The sequence below is a fragment of the Carassius auratus genome, chromosome 1 (genome assembly GCF_003368295.1).
Source record: "Carassius auratus strain Wakin chromosome 1, ASM336829v1, whole genome shotgun sequence".
Lineage (NCBI taxonomy): Eukaryota > Metazoa > Chordata > Actinopteri > Cypriniformes > Cyprinidae > Carassius > Carassius auratus.
The window spans coordinates 30,566,478-30,585,921 of NC_039243.1; the positions used below are offsets into that span (position 1 = coordinate 30,566,478).

The 19,444-nt window shown below is 41.3% G+C and overlaps 1 protein-coding gene across 7 annotated transcripts in view; it reads right to left on the reverse strand.

Annotated features, from left to right (window-relative positions):
* Window positions 1–12,607, reverse strand: part of sorbs2a (sorbin and SH3 domain containing 2a) — a 48,385-nt gene extending 35,778 nt beyond the window's left edge. For 2 of the 7 annotated variants that reach the window (XM_026269537.1, XM_026269531.1), the window contains exon 1: window positions 12,149–12,606. The gene's annotated coding sequence lies outside the window, so the exon portion shown is untranslated. Of the gene's footprint in view, window positions 1–12,148 lie in introns of all 7 variants that reach the window. The other 5 variants (XM_026269522.1, XM_026269514.1, XM_026269550.1 and 2 more) reach the window with 4 other exon arrangements.
* Between the last annotated feature and the right edge of the window lie 6,837 nt (window positions 12,608–19,444).

A 19,444-nucleotide genomic window follows, 5' to 3' on the forward strand; every position in this document is an offset into this window, starting at 1 on the left:
AAGACTCAAAACTAGAGAACACTGACTACAAATAAACACTCACGGTATACAGGACACAGTATCTTAAAGGGGTTACCAGGGTATTATCACGAATCACAATCACAATCCTTAGGGAACAAACCTCAATGAACCGACGCAAGACAGAGCACACTAGGAAAGCTAAACAGGGGGAACAATCAAGACACGACAGGTGGCACAGATGGGACAATCAAGACACGACTAGGTTAACAAGGGGGGCGGGGCAAGGGAACGAGACAACACAAGCACATGGCCCAAAGACAAGGCCATGTGCTTGTACACAAAACACGGGTCTGTCATGATCCTGCCTCAAGACTAGGAAAAATCAAGGACACGAGGGCAGAATCATGACAGAACCCCTCCCTTAAGGAGCGGCTTCCAGACGCTCCTCATGGGAACATCAAACACGAGACATGACTGACATGACGGACTGGGACACCGACACAAACCAACAAGACATGACAAATAATAACAAAGGCAGACATGAATACACGACGGCAGGGTTAGGGTGACAAATCAAAAAAAACAAACAGGGAAGGGGAGGAGGCGGGACCACAAAGTTCATGGGGGACAGACCAGGGTGAGTGGGTGGGGCAGGAGTTTTAGGAGGACAGGACGAAGGCTGACGACGGGGGGTACGGGCAGGTCTGGGTGGTGAGGGGCGGGGAGGGGTCTCGGGACAACTGACAGGGGACATGATAGGAGCAGACAAGGGACGCGGGGCAACACTTACGGGACGCGGGGAGACGACAGCTGGACACGGGGGGACAACATCTACTGGACACGGGACGACAACATCTACTGGACACGGGACATCTACGGGACACGGGGCAACATCTACTGGACACGGGGGGACAACAGGACACGGGACATCTACGGGACACGGGGCCACATCAACAGGATACATGACTACATCAGCAGGACACGGGGCAACACTCACGGGACACGGGGAGACGACATCTACGGGACACGGGGAGACGACATCAGGACACTCGGGATTTCTGGGGACAGGGTCTGAGGACAAGACAGGACTGACGGGGACTTCTAGGATACGGACAAGACTAGACAAATAATCTGAAAAGGCTTTAGCCGCTAAGACAATTTGCATCTCCTTACGAGATGAGACACACTGTACTAAAGTCCTTGCTGCAGAGTCGGCCGCGGCACTCTCCTGCGCTCTCACGACTGCTGACTTGCATACTGCCCTCTCCTTTGCCGGCTCGGGCACGCCAGCGCTCACCGCTGCTGGCTCGGGCACGCCAGCGCTCTCCGCTGCTGGCTCGGACACGCTCACCGCTGCTGGCTCGGGCACGCCAGCGCTCACCGCTGCTGGCACGGGCACGCCAGCTCTCTCCGCTGCTGGCACGGGCACGCCAGCGCTCACCGCTGCTGGCACGGGCACGCCAGCTCTCTCCGCTGCCGGCACGGGCACGCCAGCGCTCACCGCTGCTGGCACGGGCACGCCAGCGCTCACCCCGCTGCTGGCTCGGGCACGCTCACCGCTGCTGGGTCGGGCACGCCAGCACTCTCCGCTGCTGGCACGGGAGGAGACAGGGTCACAGGACCGGCAGGCCCCCTCTTCCTCCTCGGGCGCGGTGCAGAGGCCACAGCTGGGTCAGAGGCGGGTTGGGGGAGTTTGGTCTCGGGCAGGGCAGTCTCGGACGCCGAAGACTCAGAAGTTGACTCCCATGAAAACCGTCTCCCTCGTTTCATGGGGAGACTGCTGGCTGTGGAGGGCACCACAGGACTCTGGGAGGGGCTTGCCTGATCCCCCAGGGTTGCCACGGCCAGGACACGACCCTCAGGGATCGTTGGCAGCTGGGTAGGTGGAGGGGACCTCTGGGGCTCCTCCTCTCGCCCGCTCGCTCCGGAACGACCTCCCCTGGTCCCCCGGAACACCACAAGGCGAGAGCCCTCAAAACAATCTCGCTGGCTGGCTGATGCCATCCAGCATTGCCTCCTGTCTGCTGAGTTCCTTCGTGGTCGGTTCATTCTGTCAGGATCTTGGCAAGGAGGAACTCAGGTGCAGACAGGATTTACAACACAAACAGGTTTATTCACAAAAAGGGGAAAATAAAAACCCACGAGGGGGAAAACAAGGACTAGGGCAGATACCAAAATAACTAAACAGGACTGATAAGGCAAGATAAACAAAGACTCAAAACTAGAGAACACTGACTACAAATAAACACTCACGGTATACAGGACACAGTATCTTAAAGGGGTTACCAGGGTATTATCACGAATCACAATCACAATCACAATCACAATCACAATCCTTAAGGAACAAACCTCAATGAACCGACGGAAGACAGAGCACACTAGGAAAGCTAAATAGGGGGAACAATCAAGACACGACAGGTGGCACAGATGGGACAATCAAGACACGACTAGGTTAACAAGGGGGGCGGGGCAAGGGAACGAGACAACACAAGCACATGGCCCAAAGACAAGGCCATGTGCTTGTACACAAAACACGGGTCTGTCATGATCCTGCCTCAAGACTAGGAAAAATCAAGGACACGAGGGCAGAATCATGACAGATCTGGATTGCAGGCTGGCCATTTCAGTACACAGATCCTTCTTCTACGCAGCCATGATGTTGTAATTGATGCAATATGTGGTCTGGCATTGTCATGTTGGAAAATGCAAGGTCTTCCCTGAAAGAGACGACGTCTGGATGGAGCATATGTTGTTCTAGAACTTGGATATACCTTTCAGCATTGATGGTGCATTTCCAGATGTGCAAGCGGCTCATGCCACACACACTCATGCAACCCCATACCTTCAGAGATGCAGGCTTCTGAACTGAGCGCTGTAACAACTTGGGATGTTCTTGTCCTCTTTAGTCCGGATGACATGGAGTCCCAGTTTTCCAAAAAGAACTTCAAATTTTGATTTGTCTGACCACAGAAGAGTTTTCCACTTTGCCACAGTCCATTTTAAATGAGCCTTGGCCCAGAGAAAACACCTGTGCGTCTGGTCATGTTTAGAAATGGCTTCTATTTTGACCTATAGAGTTTTATTCGGCAACAGCGAATAGCACAGTGGATTGTGTTCACCGACAATGTTTTCTGGAAGTATTCCTGAGCCCATGTTGTGATTTCCATTACAGTAGCATTCCTGTATGTGATGCAGTGCTGTCTAAGGGCCAAAAGATCACAGGCATCCAGTATGGTTTTCTGGGCTTGACCCTTACACACAGAGATTGTTCCAGATTCTCTGAATCTTACGATATTATGCACTGTAGATGATGATAACTTCAAACACTTTGCAGTTTTTCTCTCAGAAACTCATTTCTGATATTGCTCCATTATTTTTCACAGCAGCATTTGGGGAATTGGTGATCCTCTGCCCATCTTGACTTCTGAGAGACACTGCTACTCTGAGAGGCTCTTTTTATACCCAATCATGTTGCTAATTGAGCTAATAAACTGGTCCTCCGGCTGTTCCTTATATGTACATTTAACTTTTTCAGCCTCTTATTGCTACCGGTCCAAACTTTTTTGGAATGTGTAGCTCTCATGAAATCCAAAATTTGGCATGAAATTTCAAAATGTCTCACTTTCAACATTTGATATGTTATCTATATTCTATTGTGAATAAAATATAAGTTTATGAGATTTGTAAATTATTCCATTCCTATTTTACCCACAATTTGTACAGTGTCCCATCTTTTTTGGAATCGGGTTTGTATTAATCGATTGAATGGAGTGGTGTGGATTACTTGTGGATTATTGTGATGTTTATATAAGCTGTTTGGATATTCTGACGGCACCCATTCACTACAGAACATCCATTGGTGAGCAAGTGATGTGATACAAAATTTCCCCAAATCTGTTCGGCTAAAGAAACAAACTCATATACATACATATATGAGATGTACTTCTTGGATGTTTGAAGCCACTGAATTAAAGAGCAAGACTTTTGAAGCCACTGTACTGTTGGATGATTTGATTATGTACAGCAGCATCTCTACAGAACACCTGATGATGACATATTCCTCATGATAACCTGTTACTCCTCACAGAGCCCACAACATATTCATGCCCAGGGAAAAAAAGTAATGATTTGAAGAAAAGGGAAATTAGGGTGCTTGGGCACAACATAAGCATGTCATCCAGAGAAATAGGAGACAAATAAATAAGTAATAGCCTTGAGGTGTGAAAAATCGAATATGGTGAAATGAAAAATTTGCTCATTTGTATTATGTGGTTGTGGTAAAGAATAATAAGAATATGAAGAGGATGAAAACAGGGAGAGAGACAGAAGGGCGATTAAACAAAAGAAATCGCAAGGACAGAGAAATGAAAAATTCTGTGAGAGCCTGTGACATGGAGTATTATGTAAGATGAACGAGTTCCTTCAGGGCAGCGAAGAGCAGTTCCACACACACATACACTGCAGCCTAAGCTTTATTATGCCTCAGTGCTAATTGGACTAATTACTGTGGTTTGTGTGATCCTTACAGACAATAAGAGTTTGGTTCATTAAAGGAACATGAACAATGTCTCTTTTTTCACACACTGATTTACCAGCAGACATAAACAGAACACTACACAGACTCGTGCAGCAAATGTGTGCATTGTTGATAAAACTCAATCATTTTAAGACATGCAATCAATGTCTTAAATATGCTAAAATGCACACACATTGATATATATGATTATTTCTTTGTTATTTATTATATTTCCTTTGTTTGTTAAGGAGTTCATTATAATATGACTCTTAAAGGCTCAAAATTGAGTGCATTATACTTCAGATGAGAAAGTCATTGGATGGCATGGCACGGACCACATCACACACTTAACCTCAGTCACAGGGAAAGGGCCTGAACAGAATCACCTGCAATCCATCCATCATACTTCAGTCTGTGAATAACGTCACCCATCCACTCCAGTGCAAATTCCACTGATACGATGAGTCTAAAAATAAAGACTTGCACTGCTATCCTTCCTGAAAAGCATGCCCAGTCATCTACAAAAATACACTTTTACAAGTGTTTGAATGGCATACTTTTGGTTCATGTGATTATACATAATTAGTCGGGTCGGTAAGATATTTTAATGTTTCTGAAAGTCACTTATGCTCAACAAGGCTGTATTTATTTGTCATAATAAATGAATGTATAAATAAATAATAATAATAAACTGGTGAAATATTATTATAAATAATTGTTTTCTGTTTTAATATTGCTCAACAATTGCCAGCATTAAAATGTACTTCATGTTTTGTTGCTGTGTGTAAAAAAAACACAATGTTTGTCTCTTAGTGTATGAGTATTTTTGTTCGTCTTCAGTATTTATAAATGGCCAAATATAAAACAATAGAACTCAATTGTTTGTCCTCATTCAGGCCACTAAGTGTGTGTGTGTGTGTGTGTGTGTGTGTGTGTGTGTGTGTGTGTGTGTATGCATGCCCTGTGTAGCCAGGTCTTCAAGTATTCCCAGACCACTGAAACCCAAACTCACAGTTTCCTTTTGATGCCTTTGTTGTGGTGAGAGCTAGTGAGCTTAAACAAATCACACACAAACACAGGAATGAGGAAGAGACGGGAAATACACACAAAGAGCCGTTATACACATCCCCTTGCTCTCGCTTTCCATCTACTTTATCTCTAACACACAAATACACAGAAAGTCAAATAACAAGCTAGATCAAAGCTACTGTACCTTTCAGATTAATCATTAAGAACATTTGAGAATTTAATTTGTTACTGGGAGATAATGAGATGTATTAGATGCTGAATGAAGGTATGCGTGCGTGTGTGTGTGTGTGATGCAATCATAGATCTTACTTTCTATGTACTTTAGGGGTGATAAAGTCAAGCTGATGTTCCAGTTAGACAGTTTATATTCATAAAATGAAATAATTATGGGAAGTTTTTAAAAAGATTTATTCAGAAAGTCCTTTGGTTTCATCTGACATCTCTGGTCTAAACTGCAGGCTGACTTTTTGTTGTCCTGTTCTAGAAACACTGGCTTTATTCTGTCATCTATTTAAAAAGAGAAAGCAAGAAAAAAAGCAAGAAAACAAGAAAGAAAGAATGAACAGTTCATATCTTACATACTGTACAGTATCACAGACTGAAATGCTGCAGTCCTCTTGGAGACTCACTGCAGCAATATGACTGTGCACTGAGCTGAACTACTCACCAGTCACACATCTGAACATTTTCCATTACAAAGTGTATTGCTCTTCAATGACTCAGTAAAATTAGAGTTTTTCAATATCCAAGGTAGGCAAAAACTAGTGAGCTCCTCGCTGCCTAGCTAAGCATCTACCTTCTAACAGCATCCTACATCAAAACTCATAAGCGACAACTTTACGATACTTTACAATCGACATAACTGACAATAAAATTCATTAAACATTTTGCTAAGCTAAGAACATGGTGCGAGCCACCTTATGTTTTAGGTGCGAGACTTCCACTTCATTACCCATTATAAGCCCAGTGAAGTCACCTTTATTTATGAAGCACTTTATACAATACAGATTATTTCAAAGATAAACACGACATCAAAGGCAAACGTCATCAAATATGAGACAATTTCGAATTTGTCAGAAAAAGCAGCTCTAAAAAGAATAAGTCAGTTCGGCTTGGGTTTCCCTCGGTTGCGTGCTTGTCATGTTTTGTGTGAACATGCGGCTTATGAGTGTACAATTCGTACGTATTTTACGATGTTTATGTTGTTTACGATTTTGCCATGTGCTCTCATGTCTATTGTCTTGACCCCACCTTTCTTGTTCTCTGATTAAGTTTCCCCACCTGCTCTGCCTTTTTGCCCTCCTTGTTTGCTCCCTATTTTATTCTCCTTGTGTTTGCAGTCCTGTGCCAGATCGTTGCCGTCTGTACAGACCAGAACAGCACCTAAAAATGACCTCTACAGCCCTTAATGTTAGCGGAGACCAAGCCAACTAGATGTGCCCCAGAGACAGCTCCCCTGTGAAGACCTGGTCACCTTGATGACCACTGGCACAAGACCATGGTTTTTCTTGCATTATTAACACTGCATTTTCCTGTTTGACACTGTAAAGCTGCTTTGACACAATCAGTTTTTTATAAAGTGCTATACAATTAAGTACACCTTGTGTCCTTCACTGCAAAGCCTTGCCCACCCATGCCAAGCTTTGCCAGTATAGTTGCCGGTCCGTTTTCCCCTACAGGGTAGTTTTTTTTGTTGTTTTTGTTATTTTATTATTAATAAAAAGCCCATTACTTCTGCATATTGAGTCCTCGCCTCATCCCTTCACAACAATCCTGAGTGTAAATGGTACAAGTATTTAAGCAACAAACCAGAGTGTTTTTGATTATGAAAATAAATTAAAATAACATAATAAACCAGTTAACATCATCGAGTGGTTTAACAGATTGTTTTTGTACAGCTTAAATAATGGGAAACAACTGATTGCCCAGTTTGTAATTACTCTGAACTGTTTTCATTTACACTACTCAGTATTGCATAAAAAGTTTTATTATCAGTATTCCTCTCACTTCATAATCATTTCATTTCATCTTACAGAAATGCATTCGAGGATTGTCTTAGAATCTTCCTTAGAATTGGGCTAAAACAAGGTATCTTTAGAGGCAGCATAATTAAACTGTGTACCATTTGGTACAATCAATCTGAAGCGTGGGAAGTGCCACTATTCTGAATCCACAGGGGCTTTAGTTGGTTTTGGAACAGCAAACATCTCTTTCCTTGACTCATATATAATACCAAGTAGATCGAGACCCAAAAACCACTGTACACAGCCGCTCTGCTCATTGTGCAAAAAATGTCCTGTTTTCTATCTGCTTTTAATAGAGATGCACACAGACACATGAAAAGACAATGGCATTTGGTCCTATATGTCATATAAATTCTACTCTTCTTCAAACGTCACTCAAAGAAAATGTCAGCACAGCACTGTTATTTTTGCGCTGTTTTGTTTCTCTTTTTTAATTATTTTTATTTTTTTCTGTATTCAAGCTATTATCATAAAGTCTTACCGTCCAGAGCAGAGCACCACTCCTGGAAGACAGGAGAGTAAGACAGGTGGGGTGAGAGAAAAAGAGAGAGAGAGAGTGAGACATGCTTCCGTAGTGGCTAGAAATTTCCCTTCTGGGGTCTGCATGGCTCCACCTGTCATGTCTGAATCAGTGACCCAACCTCTCCACATCTACCTCAAGCAGCTCAATGACCTAAGGGAAATGTAACAAGCCATAAAGCACCTTAATGTGTTTTTTGCTTCACATTTAAATGATGGTCCCAAAGAGGAACTCATAATGTTCAACAGGGCAGTTTGAGAAATGAATTATCATGCCTTATTTACTGATCTAGCATTTAAGAGACACATACATAACCACATCAAAGTGCTGTCTGCTGATGAACAATTCTGTGATGTATGACGTGACCTCTGATACAACGGCCTGCTAGCCAGTCAGCACTTGATGAAAAAGGACGTAATCGCAGGTCCTGCACATGCAAGGGATGACTGTGCTGTCACAATAAGCTGCAAAGTGATACTACGCACAATGTAACACAATGTAATGCTGAGAAATTGTTTCTGATAAAACTGCAGTCAGGAACAATACAAATGAGAGCTCTTTCTAGAGAAAAGATCACACTTAAAAAACAAAAACGAAGTATGGGTAAAAAGAAAGCTGATCCTACTCCACTGATTTATGTTATTTCATTTACATCATCAATTCACCAGAGAACATGATATTATGACACAGAATACACATCACAGGCTATGCATTAATCTTCCATTTCCTGATTAAAGTATTACAAACACTACAATTCAAACAAATGGTCATATGCTACAAAATGTCTACAGTGAAGCAAGCTCACAGTAGTGGGAATGGATAGACATTTACCTTCGGTTACCCATCTCAACACCCAATCCATTATCAGGAAATACCAGCTAAAAATTGTTGACACAGCAAGTGAGAGGTGGTAAAATGCATTGTATACAAACACATGTATAATCATATATCTGTGGGTTGATACAGCAGTCACTGCTACTGGATTGTCATTTGCCCTATGGCAGCACTAGTTGATGGAGAGGGCAAATGGACTGTACAAATAAATAAAAATAAAAAAAGTGCCCCAAAATGATTAATGAGCCTGTAAAATGACACTTACTGTAATATAACGTATTTGTCTATTTAAGGTTGTGATGCTTATAGTTTATGCAATGTACAATATAAGGACATGTTTATTGATGTTTAGTTTAAACTTGCATATTTTAGTTTAAAATCTAATAAATCTTTTATATAATTTTTTATTTTAAATGGTTATATGCTAGATGAGAATGTTTTTAGACTTTATGCAAAAATCTGTGTAAAGTTATATGGTTCATTCATATACTGTAAAATGCATTTATAACCATGGTTATTATAGTTAACTAAAATTAAAACCATAAATATGTATTCTCTGAAAAAAAGCAAACTTTAACTTTAAAACATTTAAAAACTTTAGCTTATTTTATTTCAGGTAGTTGCCAATGCAACATGTCCATGCAGTTTAGCTTGATGTATTGAAGTAACTAAAACTAAAATAAAAAATTATATATATATATATATATATATGTGTGTGTGTGTGTGTGTGTGTGTGTGTGTGTGTGTGTGTGTGTGTAATAAATAAAAAACTGAGAAAAAAAAAACTCAACAAACGTTTGAACTAAAATGAAAATGACAAAAAAAAAAAAAAAAAAGACAAAAAAAATTATATATATACACCGGCACCTTCAGGCATGCAGATCTCATCACACAAACACTCAGCGATGGGTTCACAGGGATGCTTGCCTTTATGACACCATGACATTACATGCATGCGTCTCTCTAGCTTCAGCAGTCCTTACCTTATGTAACGAATTCAGACTATTTTCCTATGTCACACGCTGATTCCACGCAGTTTAGACAGCACACACTCAGTTCATAAATTCTGATATTGAGCCATAAAATCTGCCTTAATTATGAATGATGATGAATTAATTTTCAGAGAGAGGTTCATATGTTTGGGGAGTTTCCCTTGAGAGATTTTTTTCCCTTAATTCGGATAATGCAGTGATTTGAAGCTTTGTATCAGAAAGATAGTAACTAGCAGCAAACTGAACCACATTCATGTGAAGGTTAATCAGGTTAAACTATTGAAATCCTTAAAATTATTTGATTGATTTGATAATTATGTAACTGATCATTGCTGTACACTCACATCTCTCAGTGTGAGGTCAATGGTGTGACTGCATTACCTGGCATGCCCTTTCCCCGTTAGTTAATCTCCCACAAGAACAGTATTTCAATGAATGTGTAATAATGATATCCACAGATAAATAGAGAGAAAGGGATAGAAATCCTTCTAGCCTCTCACTTAACCATCACTACATCATCCTATACACACAATATCACACAGATCTTGTTCACAAGAGATTAAAGCACCTTCATTCTCTCTGCTGTGCTTTAACACATTAGCATCCTGTCCCCAGGCCATAGTCAGCTCATCAGATTTGACTATAGGAACATCCTCACTTAAACAGGAAACTACATCTACTACAGTGAGTTCATTATAGTACAATAACATTAAATATTTAAAAAATAATAATAATAATGATAATTATAAAGGTATATATTTAAAATAAACATAAGCAAAAAATGCATAATTATTATTATTATAATTGTTATATAAAATTATGTTGTTACAATATTACATTATATTTAAAAAAGGGCAGTATAACTACAGATTTTTATTTAATTATTATTTGTATTTTTAATTATTGTTTTATTATTATTAATAGTAACAGTAATAACTTTATAAATTATAATTTAAGACACTTTAAAATGACATATATATAATATATATAGAAATACATATAATACAATAATATTAATTATTCATACTATTCATATTAAGTATTAAATATTAGAAAAAATATATTATTATGTATTATTAGTGTTTTTTATAGTTGTTAATGCATTATTGTTTATTGAGACATTATAAGAACATATAAATATATATATAAATATATATATATATATATATATATATATATATATATATATATATATATATATATATATATATATGTGTGTGTGTGTGTGTGTGTGTGTGTGTGTGTACTATATACATACTTTTTCAAACTAAACAGACTTGTTTTTAAAACTACAAAAAAAAAAAATGACTTTGCACTGCTTAAAATTAGAATTTAAATAAGATAATTCTAGTCATGGTGCTAAAATGTCTATGAAATAACATAAAACCATCATCGGATAATAAATGCAAAGCCATGCACACACTTTCCAGTCAACCGCGATAAGAACAGAGATGGGTCATAACCTCCACCGCCCGCTGGACCTCACTAATGAGCTGGTAATGACAAGCCTCTTAATTGTTATGTTAATCAATTAAGCCAAAGGATCTTGGCTTGTGTTTTTGGGACACAAGCGCTCTTTGTTGTTGTGGAAGTCACGCTATAGAGTTACAGGTAATCAGTTTCACTCTCCACAAACTCAATCCAAACACCAAACACTTCGGAATTAGGACAAACTGACAATATTCTATTACTTCTGACTACACTTGTTGGGTCAACTATTGCAACACATCAGAATCAATGAGCAAAACATCTTAAAAGGAAACTGGAATCCCACAGCACCATCCAAATGTGCAGCAATGCTGCTTTAACTGTAAGTAACCAACGCCAGGTAACCTTCAGCAAACTGAGAAGCAGTAGAGAATAAAAAATAACTAGATGAGAAAGTTTTCCAACATACGATAGCTGTACATTATGTTTTGAGGTCATCAGTCTGGTCATAAAGAGTGCATCTTTCCCGTTAAAGGATCCATGCTATCTCTAGTGTTCTATAATGTTTTGAAATCTGTTCTGTAATGTGCCACTTAATTATGTATCTAAAATATGTCTTCCATCACTTATATATGCATTTGAAATCTGCCTCTGGAATCCTTTGCCTCTGAAATCTGTAGCCGAGTTTTTAATCTGGAATTCACAGTGCCTCTGAAAACTGCATCTAAAATATTATCTCTTACAATCACTAGTTGTTTCAAAATTTTGTAATGATGTTTCTTGGTCTCTAAATCTGCCTCTGTAGTCGGAAACCGTTTTCGCTGATCAAACAAGCATTTCTTACCCTGAGCAATAACCGCGCATCCAGTCATCCACTGCAGTTAACGAGCCGCATGTAAGTCCATCAGAGTCAGAGAGAGACAGAGAGAGGGGAGCTCCGAGTACAGACTGAAAGCGCACACCTGCTCCGCTCGGTTCTTGTCTGCTGAGCTGACTCCAGATAAATGCGTGAACGCGCATGGACTATGCCAGTGCGCGGCACCACCCCTTTCTCTTGGGTCAATGGCTCTCGTGCAGAGCTAGAGAGCTATTGAAATAGCATTGCAGTAAAACTGTCTCTTTACACATGACGAAACGCCTCTCAGTGTCGGCTCCAGGAGAAGGAGGAGGAGACAGGAACGCAAGATCACATTCGTTGTGCATACTCAAACCGACACGACGCTTGCGCGTATGAGCACGTGAGGTTAGTCCTTAATAGAGAATTTATCCACACATCATTCAGTCGTTGCTTGTTGCTCAGGGACGAGGAGTATTTTGTAGCACAGCCTATGAGTCTGTCAGATGGAGAGCAGCGCCGCGCATTGGTCCCTCACAGATTCTCTGTAGTCATGGCAACCAGAACACTTCAATCAGCACGCGGGCTCAGGAGAGCGCGGACTGGGATGTGATATGCTGAGGTCACTTCCGCCACTCAATGGCAAAAAGAGCACACTGATGTGAAAATGTCAAAGTTTGATATAAAAAGTACCTCAGAATGTTAAACTAACTAGTCAGCTAACGTTTGACTTGCCACCAGTATAGGTCTACTAATACTCTATGGGAATGTGGAGTTAGAAAAAAAAATCTAAAGAAACATATTCCACAGGGTGAATACATACAAAGAGTGACAGCTAAGCTAATGTATATTCTTACTAAACATTTTAACAATTACTAAACATCAGCATTCAATTCACTCTGTGTCACGGTTTTACGCTGCCTGAAGGAATACGGAGTCGAGGATAAACAGAATAAGGCTTTTAATATATCCAACACAGGGGATATCCAACATGGAGCACAGAGGTAGACACACGTAAGTAGCAAGTGAGCACAAGTGAGAACAAGTGAGCACAAGTGAGAAGACCCGACAAAACAGAACTGAAGGACAAGGCTTATGTACAACAGATAATTGGGGAAACACAGGTGGATGGAATCATTAAATTAACAGGGACATGGAACACATGAGGAAGATAATGGACACACCTGGGAACTAATCAAACACGGAAAGACAGAAACTGGGTCACGGGCAAAAACACATTAAATGAGTCCAGGTGTGTGACAGTACTCCCCCCTCCCGGTAGGTGCGTCCTCGCACCGTAGAAACAACAGGGGGAGGCGTAGGTGGGAACTTGGGAGGAGGTTCCGGTGGAGGACGGACTTCCAGGAGGGGGCCAGCAGACAGGGACCACAGAAGGAGGAGCCAGGGAGGAGACGACGGAGGAAGGAGCCAGGGAGGAGACAGGAGCAGGAGGAGCCAGATGGTCCACCAGAGACCAGCCAGGACGGAGATCCAAGGTGGGGTCGACGGCGGGAGGAGCCATGGTGAAGGAAGGGTCGACGACACCAGGGGGCCGACAGGCGGAGACTGCACCGGTGGGTGAGGAGCCCAAGATGGAGCAGCACAGCCGCAGAGCCAGGGTGACGTCGAGGATCCGGAGGGCCTAGGTGGAGCTGAAGGCTCAGGCGACCAAGGCAGAGGCGGGGTCCTGGCAGACCGCTGTGGAGCCGGAGTGACCGAGGATGGAGGTGGAACTGGAGGGAAGGAGGAGCCTGACAGAGCCGGAGGGATGGAGTGACGAGGTGGAACCAGAGGAGTGGAGTCCCGAGGCGGCGGATGGTCGACGACTGACCAAGGTGGAGCCGGAGGGACGAGGGAGCCCGGTGGAGCAGGTGGGATGACAGGCCACGGTGGAGACGAGGGAGCTAAGAGCCAAGGCGGAGCCGCTGGGTCGAAGGACCGAGGAGGAGTCCAGGGCTCGGAGGCTGGAGGCGGAGACAGGGCCTTAACACGCCAAGGCGGAGCTGGAGACTGGCAGTCCAGCGGCGAACCACCGCGCCCCGATGGCGCGGACTGAGGGTGAGCTGTGGGACTGACTGGCACCAGCAGGGATGACGAGGAACTGGCTGGTCTAGGAGGAGGAGAGAGGAGAAGGATGGGAGGAAGGACAGGAGGATCAGGACTGGACGGAACCAGCGAAAGAGGAGTAGAGGGACCAGCAGGTTTGGGAGGAGGCGGGAGAGGGAGGCTGGGAGGGAATACAGGAGACACAGAAGATTCAGAGCTGGGCGGAACCAGCGGAGACACAGAAGATTCAGAGCTGGGCGGAACCAGCGGAGACACAGAAGATTCAGAGCTGGGCGGAACCAGCGGAGACACAGAAGATTCAGAGCTGGGCTGAACCAGCGGAGACACAGAAGATTCAGAGCTGGGCGGAACCAGCGGAGAAACAGAAGATTCAGAGCTGGGCGGAACCAGCGGAGAGACAGAAGATTCAGAGCTGGGCGGAGCCAGCGGAGAGACAGAAGATTCAGAGCTGGGCGGAGCCAGCGGAGATACAGGAAACTCAGGGCTGGGCGTAACCAGCGGAGAAACAGAAAACTCAGGGCTGGGCGTAACCAGCGGAGAAACAGAAAATTCAGGGCTGGGCGTAACCAGCGGAGAAACAGAAAACTCAGGGCTGGGCGTAACCAGCGGAGAAACAGAAAACTCAGGGCTGGGCGTAACCAGCGGAGAAACAGAAGATTCAGGGCTGGGCGTAACCAGCGGAGAAACAGAAAACTCAGGGCTGGGCGGAACCAGCGGAGAAACAGAAAACTCAGGGCTGGGCGGAACCAGCGGAAATGGAGCAGAGGAAATGACTGGAGGAGGTAGGAGTGGGAGACTGAGAGGGTATACAGGGGAATCAGGGCTGGACGGAACCAGCGGGGAAACAGGAATATTAGGGATTACCTCCGTAGACCAGTCCATCAGATCCAGAACTTGCTCCATATGACTTTCAGAGACTGTATACAGCTCACCCTCAGTCGCAGGAGTGTGGGCAGGGCTTTCCTCCACGCCCTCGATCTCCACGAGGACTCCCACGATGCACGGTGTTGCCGGCTCACACACCTGGTAGTCGTGGATCTGGTATGGTCCTCGAGAGAACGTCCTTCCTGCTTCAGCAGGAGGATGAGGAATTCGGGACGATAGAGGGGATCCATAGACACTAAGAAACGAAAAGACTGTGAAAAAACAAAAGCAAAACGGAGGGAAGAACACGCAGTTTTCTATTTTCTCCTTTAGGTCGGGTCTTCTGTCACGGTTTTACGCTGCCTGAAGGAATACGGAGTCGAGGATAAACAGAATAAGGCTTTTAATATATCCAACACAGGGGATATCCAACATGGAGCACAGAGGTAGACACACGTAAGTAGCAAGTGAGCACAAGTGAGAACAAGTGAGCACAAGTGAGAAGACCCGACAAAACAGAACTGAAGGACAAGGCTTATGTACAACAGATAATTGGGGAAACACAGGTGGATGGAATCATTAAATTAACAGGGACATGGAACACATGAGGAAGATAATGGACACACCTGGGAACTAATCAAACACGGAAAGACAGAAACTGGGTCACGGGCAAAAACACATTAAATGAGTCCAGGTGTGTGACACTCTGAACTATGGCACAAAATGACTTTTTTAGTTCTGACATAATTTCCGACAACATGTCATACCGTGTTAGCCTGCAGTGCTGGGAAACACTATCAAAGCCTTTTATAGCCATTAATCAGATTTTACTAAAATAATTTTTCAAAGTATTATTTACTTCCTCTTTGGTGCAACTTTGAAAAGTGTATTGGCAAACAAGGGACCATGTATTTTGTAAATTGGGATAGCATTTGTCATTTTTTATTTGACCATCACAGAAATATTATTTCCAGCTCTATAGTTTATAGATGGTTAAGACCATGTGTAATGTAAAAGCATTCTAATGATATCTTGTTTGTAATAATAATAATAATAATAATAATTGTTGTTGTTGTTATTATTATTATAAAGAAACACATTAAAGGGAAAAAAGAACAGAAGTTCTGGCCTAAAAAAGAATGGGATCTAAATTTGTAAGACTAATACAAATATTATAATTATGCATTATATTTGATTACATATAAAATCAAATGCTGTATTTTAGTTGTCCTACTTTATAAATGTGTCCCAGTTTGTCAAACTGTGATTTGGGGTCTGTGTGTTCTGAAGAATTTCAAGTTTATGTATTTAATGTTTCTAAATATTTAAATAGTATTGTGAGCGCCTAAACCATTTGGACTATAATTAAAAAAAATGTCAATGATACCTATGATTTATATGTCTAATAAATTGGACATAGTTTGTTGAAATATAAATAATAATAATAATAATAATAATAAAAACATCACCAGCATGATTTGGATGTGCACCCACCCTATAAAAAGTGACATCGTGCCATTGTTACCATAAAGCAAACCCAGTTAATTCAGTGGTCTATGTGTGTAGCACATTCTTTTTTAGGTTATGTAACAAAATATATTTTGCAGTGCATATAGTGTACACACTAAATAAAACACACACACACACACACACACACACACAATATATATTATTCAGTGGCAGCATGGTGGTTTTCATTACAATTTGACCTACATATTAAAAGACCAAGTCTTAGAACATCCCTCAAAAATACATATCTACCAATCCAGACAGACCTCAGAAATGCAAAACTAGACAAAACCAAACTTCACAAAGCAAATACTTACTCATTTATAACACTAATCGTCTATATATTCACCCTCAAAACCCCTGTGCATCAGGAATTCATTCATTCATTCAGAGCAGCTGTTAACTGGTATTCTGATAGCTTATCTTATCACATACTGTATACAGGATTTAGAACTAACTGAATGGTTTCATCTTTGCCAGTGTATAATTATAATGTCAAAGCCACAGAGAGGAGTCTGAAAGCCAGTATTATAATGCATCTCATTATCTTTTTTCCTCATTATTTGCAAGATTGCTCATTATCTATTTGCCATGCAAAGAAATACATTTTTCTGGTTTTTACACGTGCTAAATTTATCACATAACACTAAACAGTGTTCACACTCTGATCTTCACACTAATGTATAACAAGTTGCTGTCAGTCTCCCTCTTAGTCAGCCATAATTAGGGAATATAATATAATATAATATGATATGATATGATATGATATGATATGATATGATATGATATGATATGATATGATATAATATAATTTAAATTACAACTGCACTGTTTTGGCAGCCACTGGTACATGGTGAGTCTAGGGGCTTTATGGTGAGATGCCACGCTCTCATGAAATTTTAAAATGTTTTTCCACAAAAGACATTTAGCTATGGTCTGGTGTGATTCAGAAAGACAGCAGATGTAGGACAGCTTTGTCAGGGTTTTTATGTTATTTAAAGTATCTTTACCATGCATTTTACAGAAAACAGCACATAACTTATCTATTTTTACAAGAACTGTATTCTAAAATATTTTAAATATGAAAACATTGCCTCCTTATAATAATAGTTTCATAAATGCAATACAGAGAAATAAGAAGAGAGGGCATTTACGGTGATATTTCAGCTCTGTCACAAATGCCCCACTGTACTGCTATGCTGGCGTGGAGACTCAGTCTCAAATACCCCACATCAGTAACACCTCATACCACTGCAGATCAATGATGTCCAAATATAATCTCTTCACTCAGATGACCTTCGCAATAGAATATGACTGCTGTGTGTATGTGTTTAGTCTTAGCAGTTATACATGTCTCTTGGTTATCTGAGCTTGAAAATTCACCATGACATTGAGGGGATGTTTTCAAGAGTTCAGTAAACCGCAGTGAGAAGACTGCTTATTAATTGCTTGTCATTGCTTGTGTTTTCCATCATTTGAAAGTTGCTTTGAATAAAAGCATCTGCTTAATTCCTAGTTCTAGCTGGTAAATGCTAGTTTATAGTAGCTGTTGATTGCCAGCAAGACTTGAAATGTAACTTAAAATCATCCAAATGACCATGTTTTGCTGGTTAAGCTATAGTTCAGAGTTTTGGGGAGGGACACTAGTATACTAGATTCCAACACAACATGCTGGTGACCCTTTCAGCTAGTATACATTTTTTTATTTAATGTGATTAATGACAAATTTAAATAAGCTAAACTGAATCTAAAGTAACACGTATGCCTATTTATTGGTGGCTGGGTTAAAACCAAACTAGTTTACCTTATTTACATTGTGTCTCAGTATACGCCCTGAAAACACATGCATGAGTAGACACATACACACACAACACATCACATGTCACAACCCAACCACTTACAGCATGACGTCTTGCACTAGCCTCTAATTATCTCACATGTGATTACCAAAAATACCACGGAACGTGGCTTGCATGCGCCTTCTATTCACACATACACACACACACAGCCACACTTTGTTGTGTCTGCATATGTGATGAAATACACAGCAAAAAATAACACCCTTATCTCCCACTACTGTTCACTTTACATTCCCTGCACTTGATAGTGGGACTTTATCTCTGTCTGCTTAGCTTTAGCCACATAGCATTCTAGACAGGAGCATTCCAGCATGAAGTCATTTTTCTGAGAGTAATTCATTGATTCAAGAGCACTCCAGCTCACCTTTCATCATGAGATGAAGAAATCTTTACTGAATGTGCTCTCAGTTTTGTATGTATGGCAGCCATCTCAGACTTTACACACAAGCAGTTTTCAGTAGACAATGGAATTGCAGAAATTTGATTTTTAACAGTAATTTTTTATTCTGACAATTTCAAATAACAGTTTTTTTTTTTTTTTTTTTTAATTCAGCTTGCCATGTGATCTCAACATGACAGCCCCTATGCAGCATCCTGCTCAACATAATCTGACTGGAGTCAGTGAACATGATTGAAAAAAATATTTTTCTAAAATAATTTTTGTATTTAAACACACAGAAATGCAGTTTATTCATTAAACCAGCTGCAATTCAGTTAATATGACAGATTATTAAAGAAGTTAAAAGAAAAGATAATCTGAGAATAATTTGGTGCTGTTCAATACAAAAATAATGTTTCGGTCAAGCACTACCTCTGTCCTCAGTTGATTAATTTGGTGTCTTTTGTCTTATTCTCAGCATTTGTTTCTGTCCTCCCCTTTGTCTATCATATTATTGGCTCTGCATTCAAGCAGAATTCAACTGTGCAGCATTGATCTCGCACTAGCTGTATTGGAGTGGATCGCTCTCTCGCTCTCTCCCTTCATTTTTGCTCTCTCAGAAAAAAA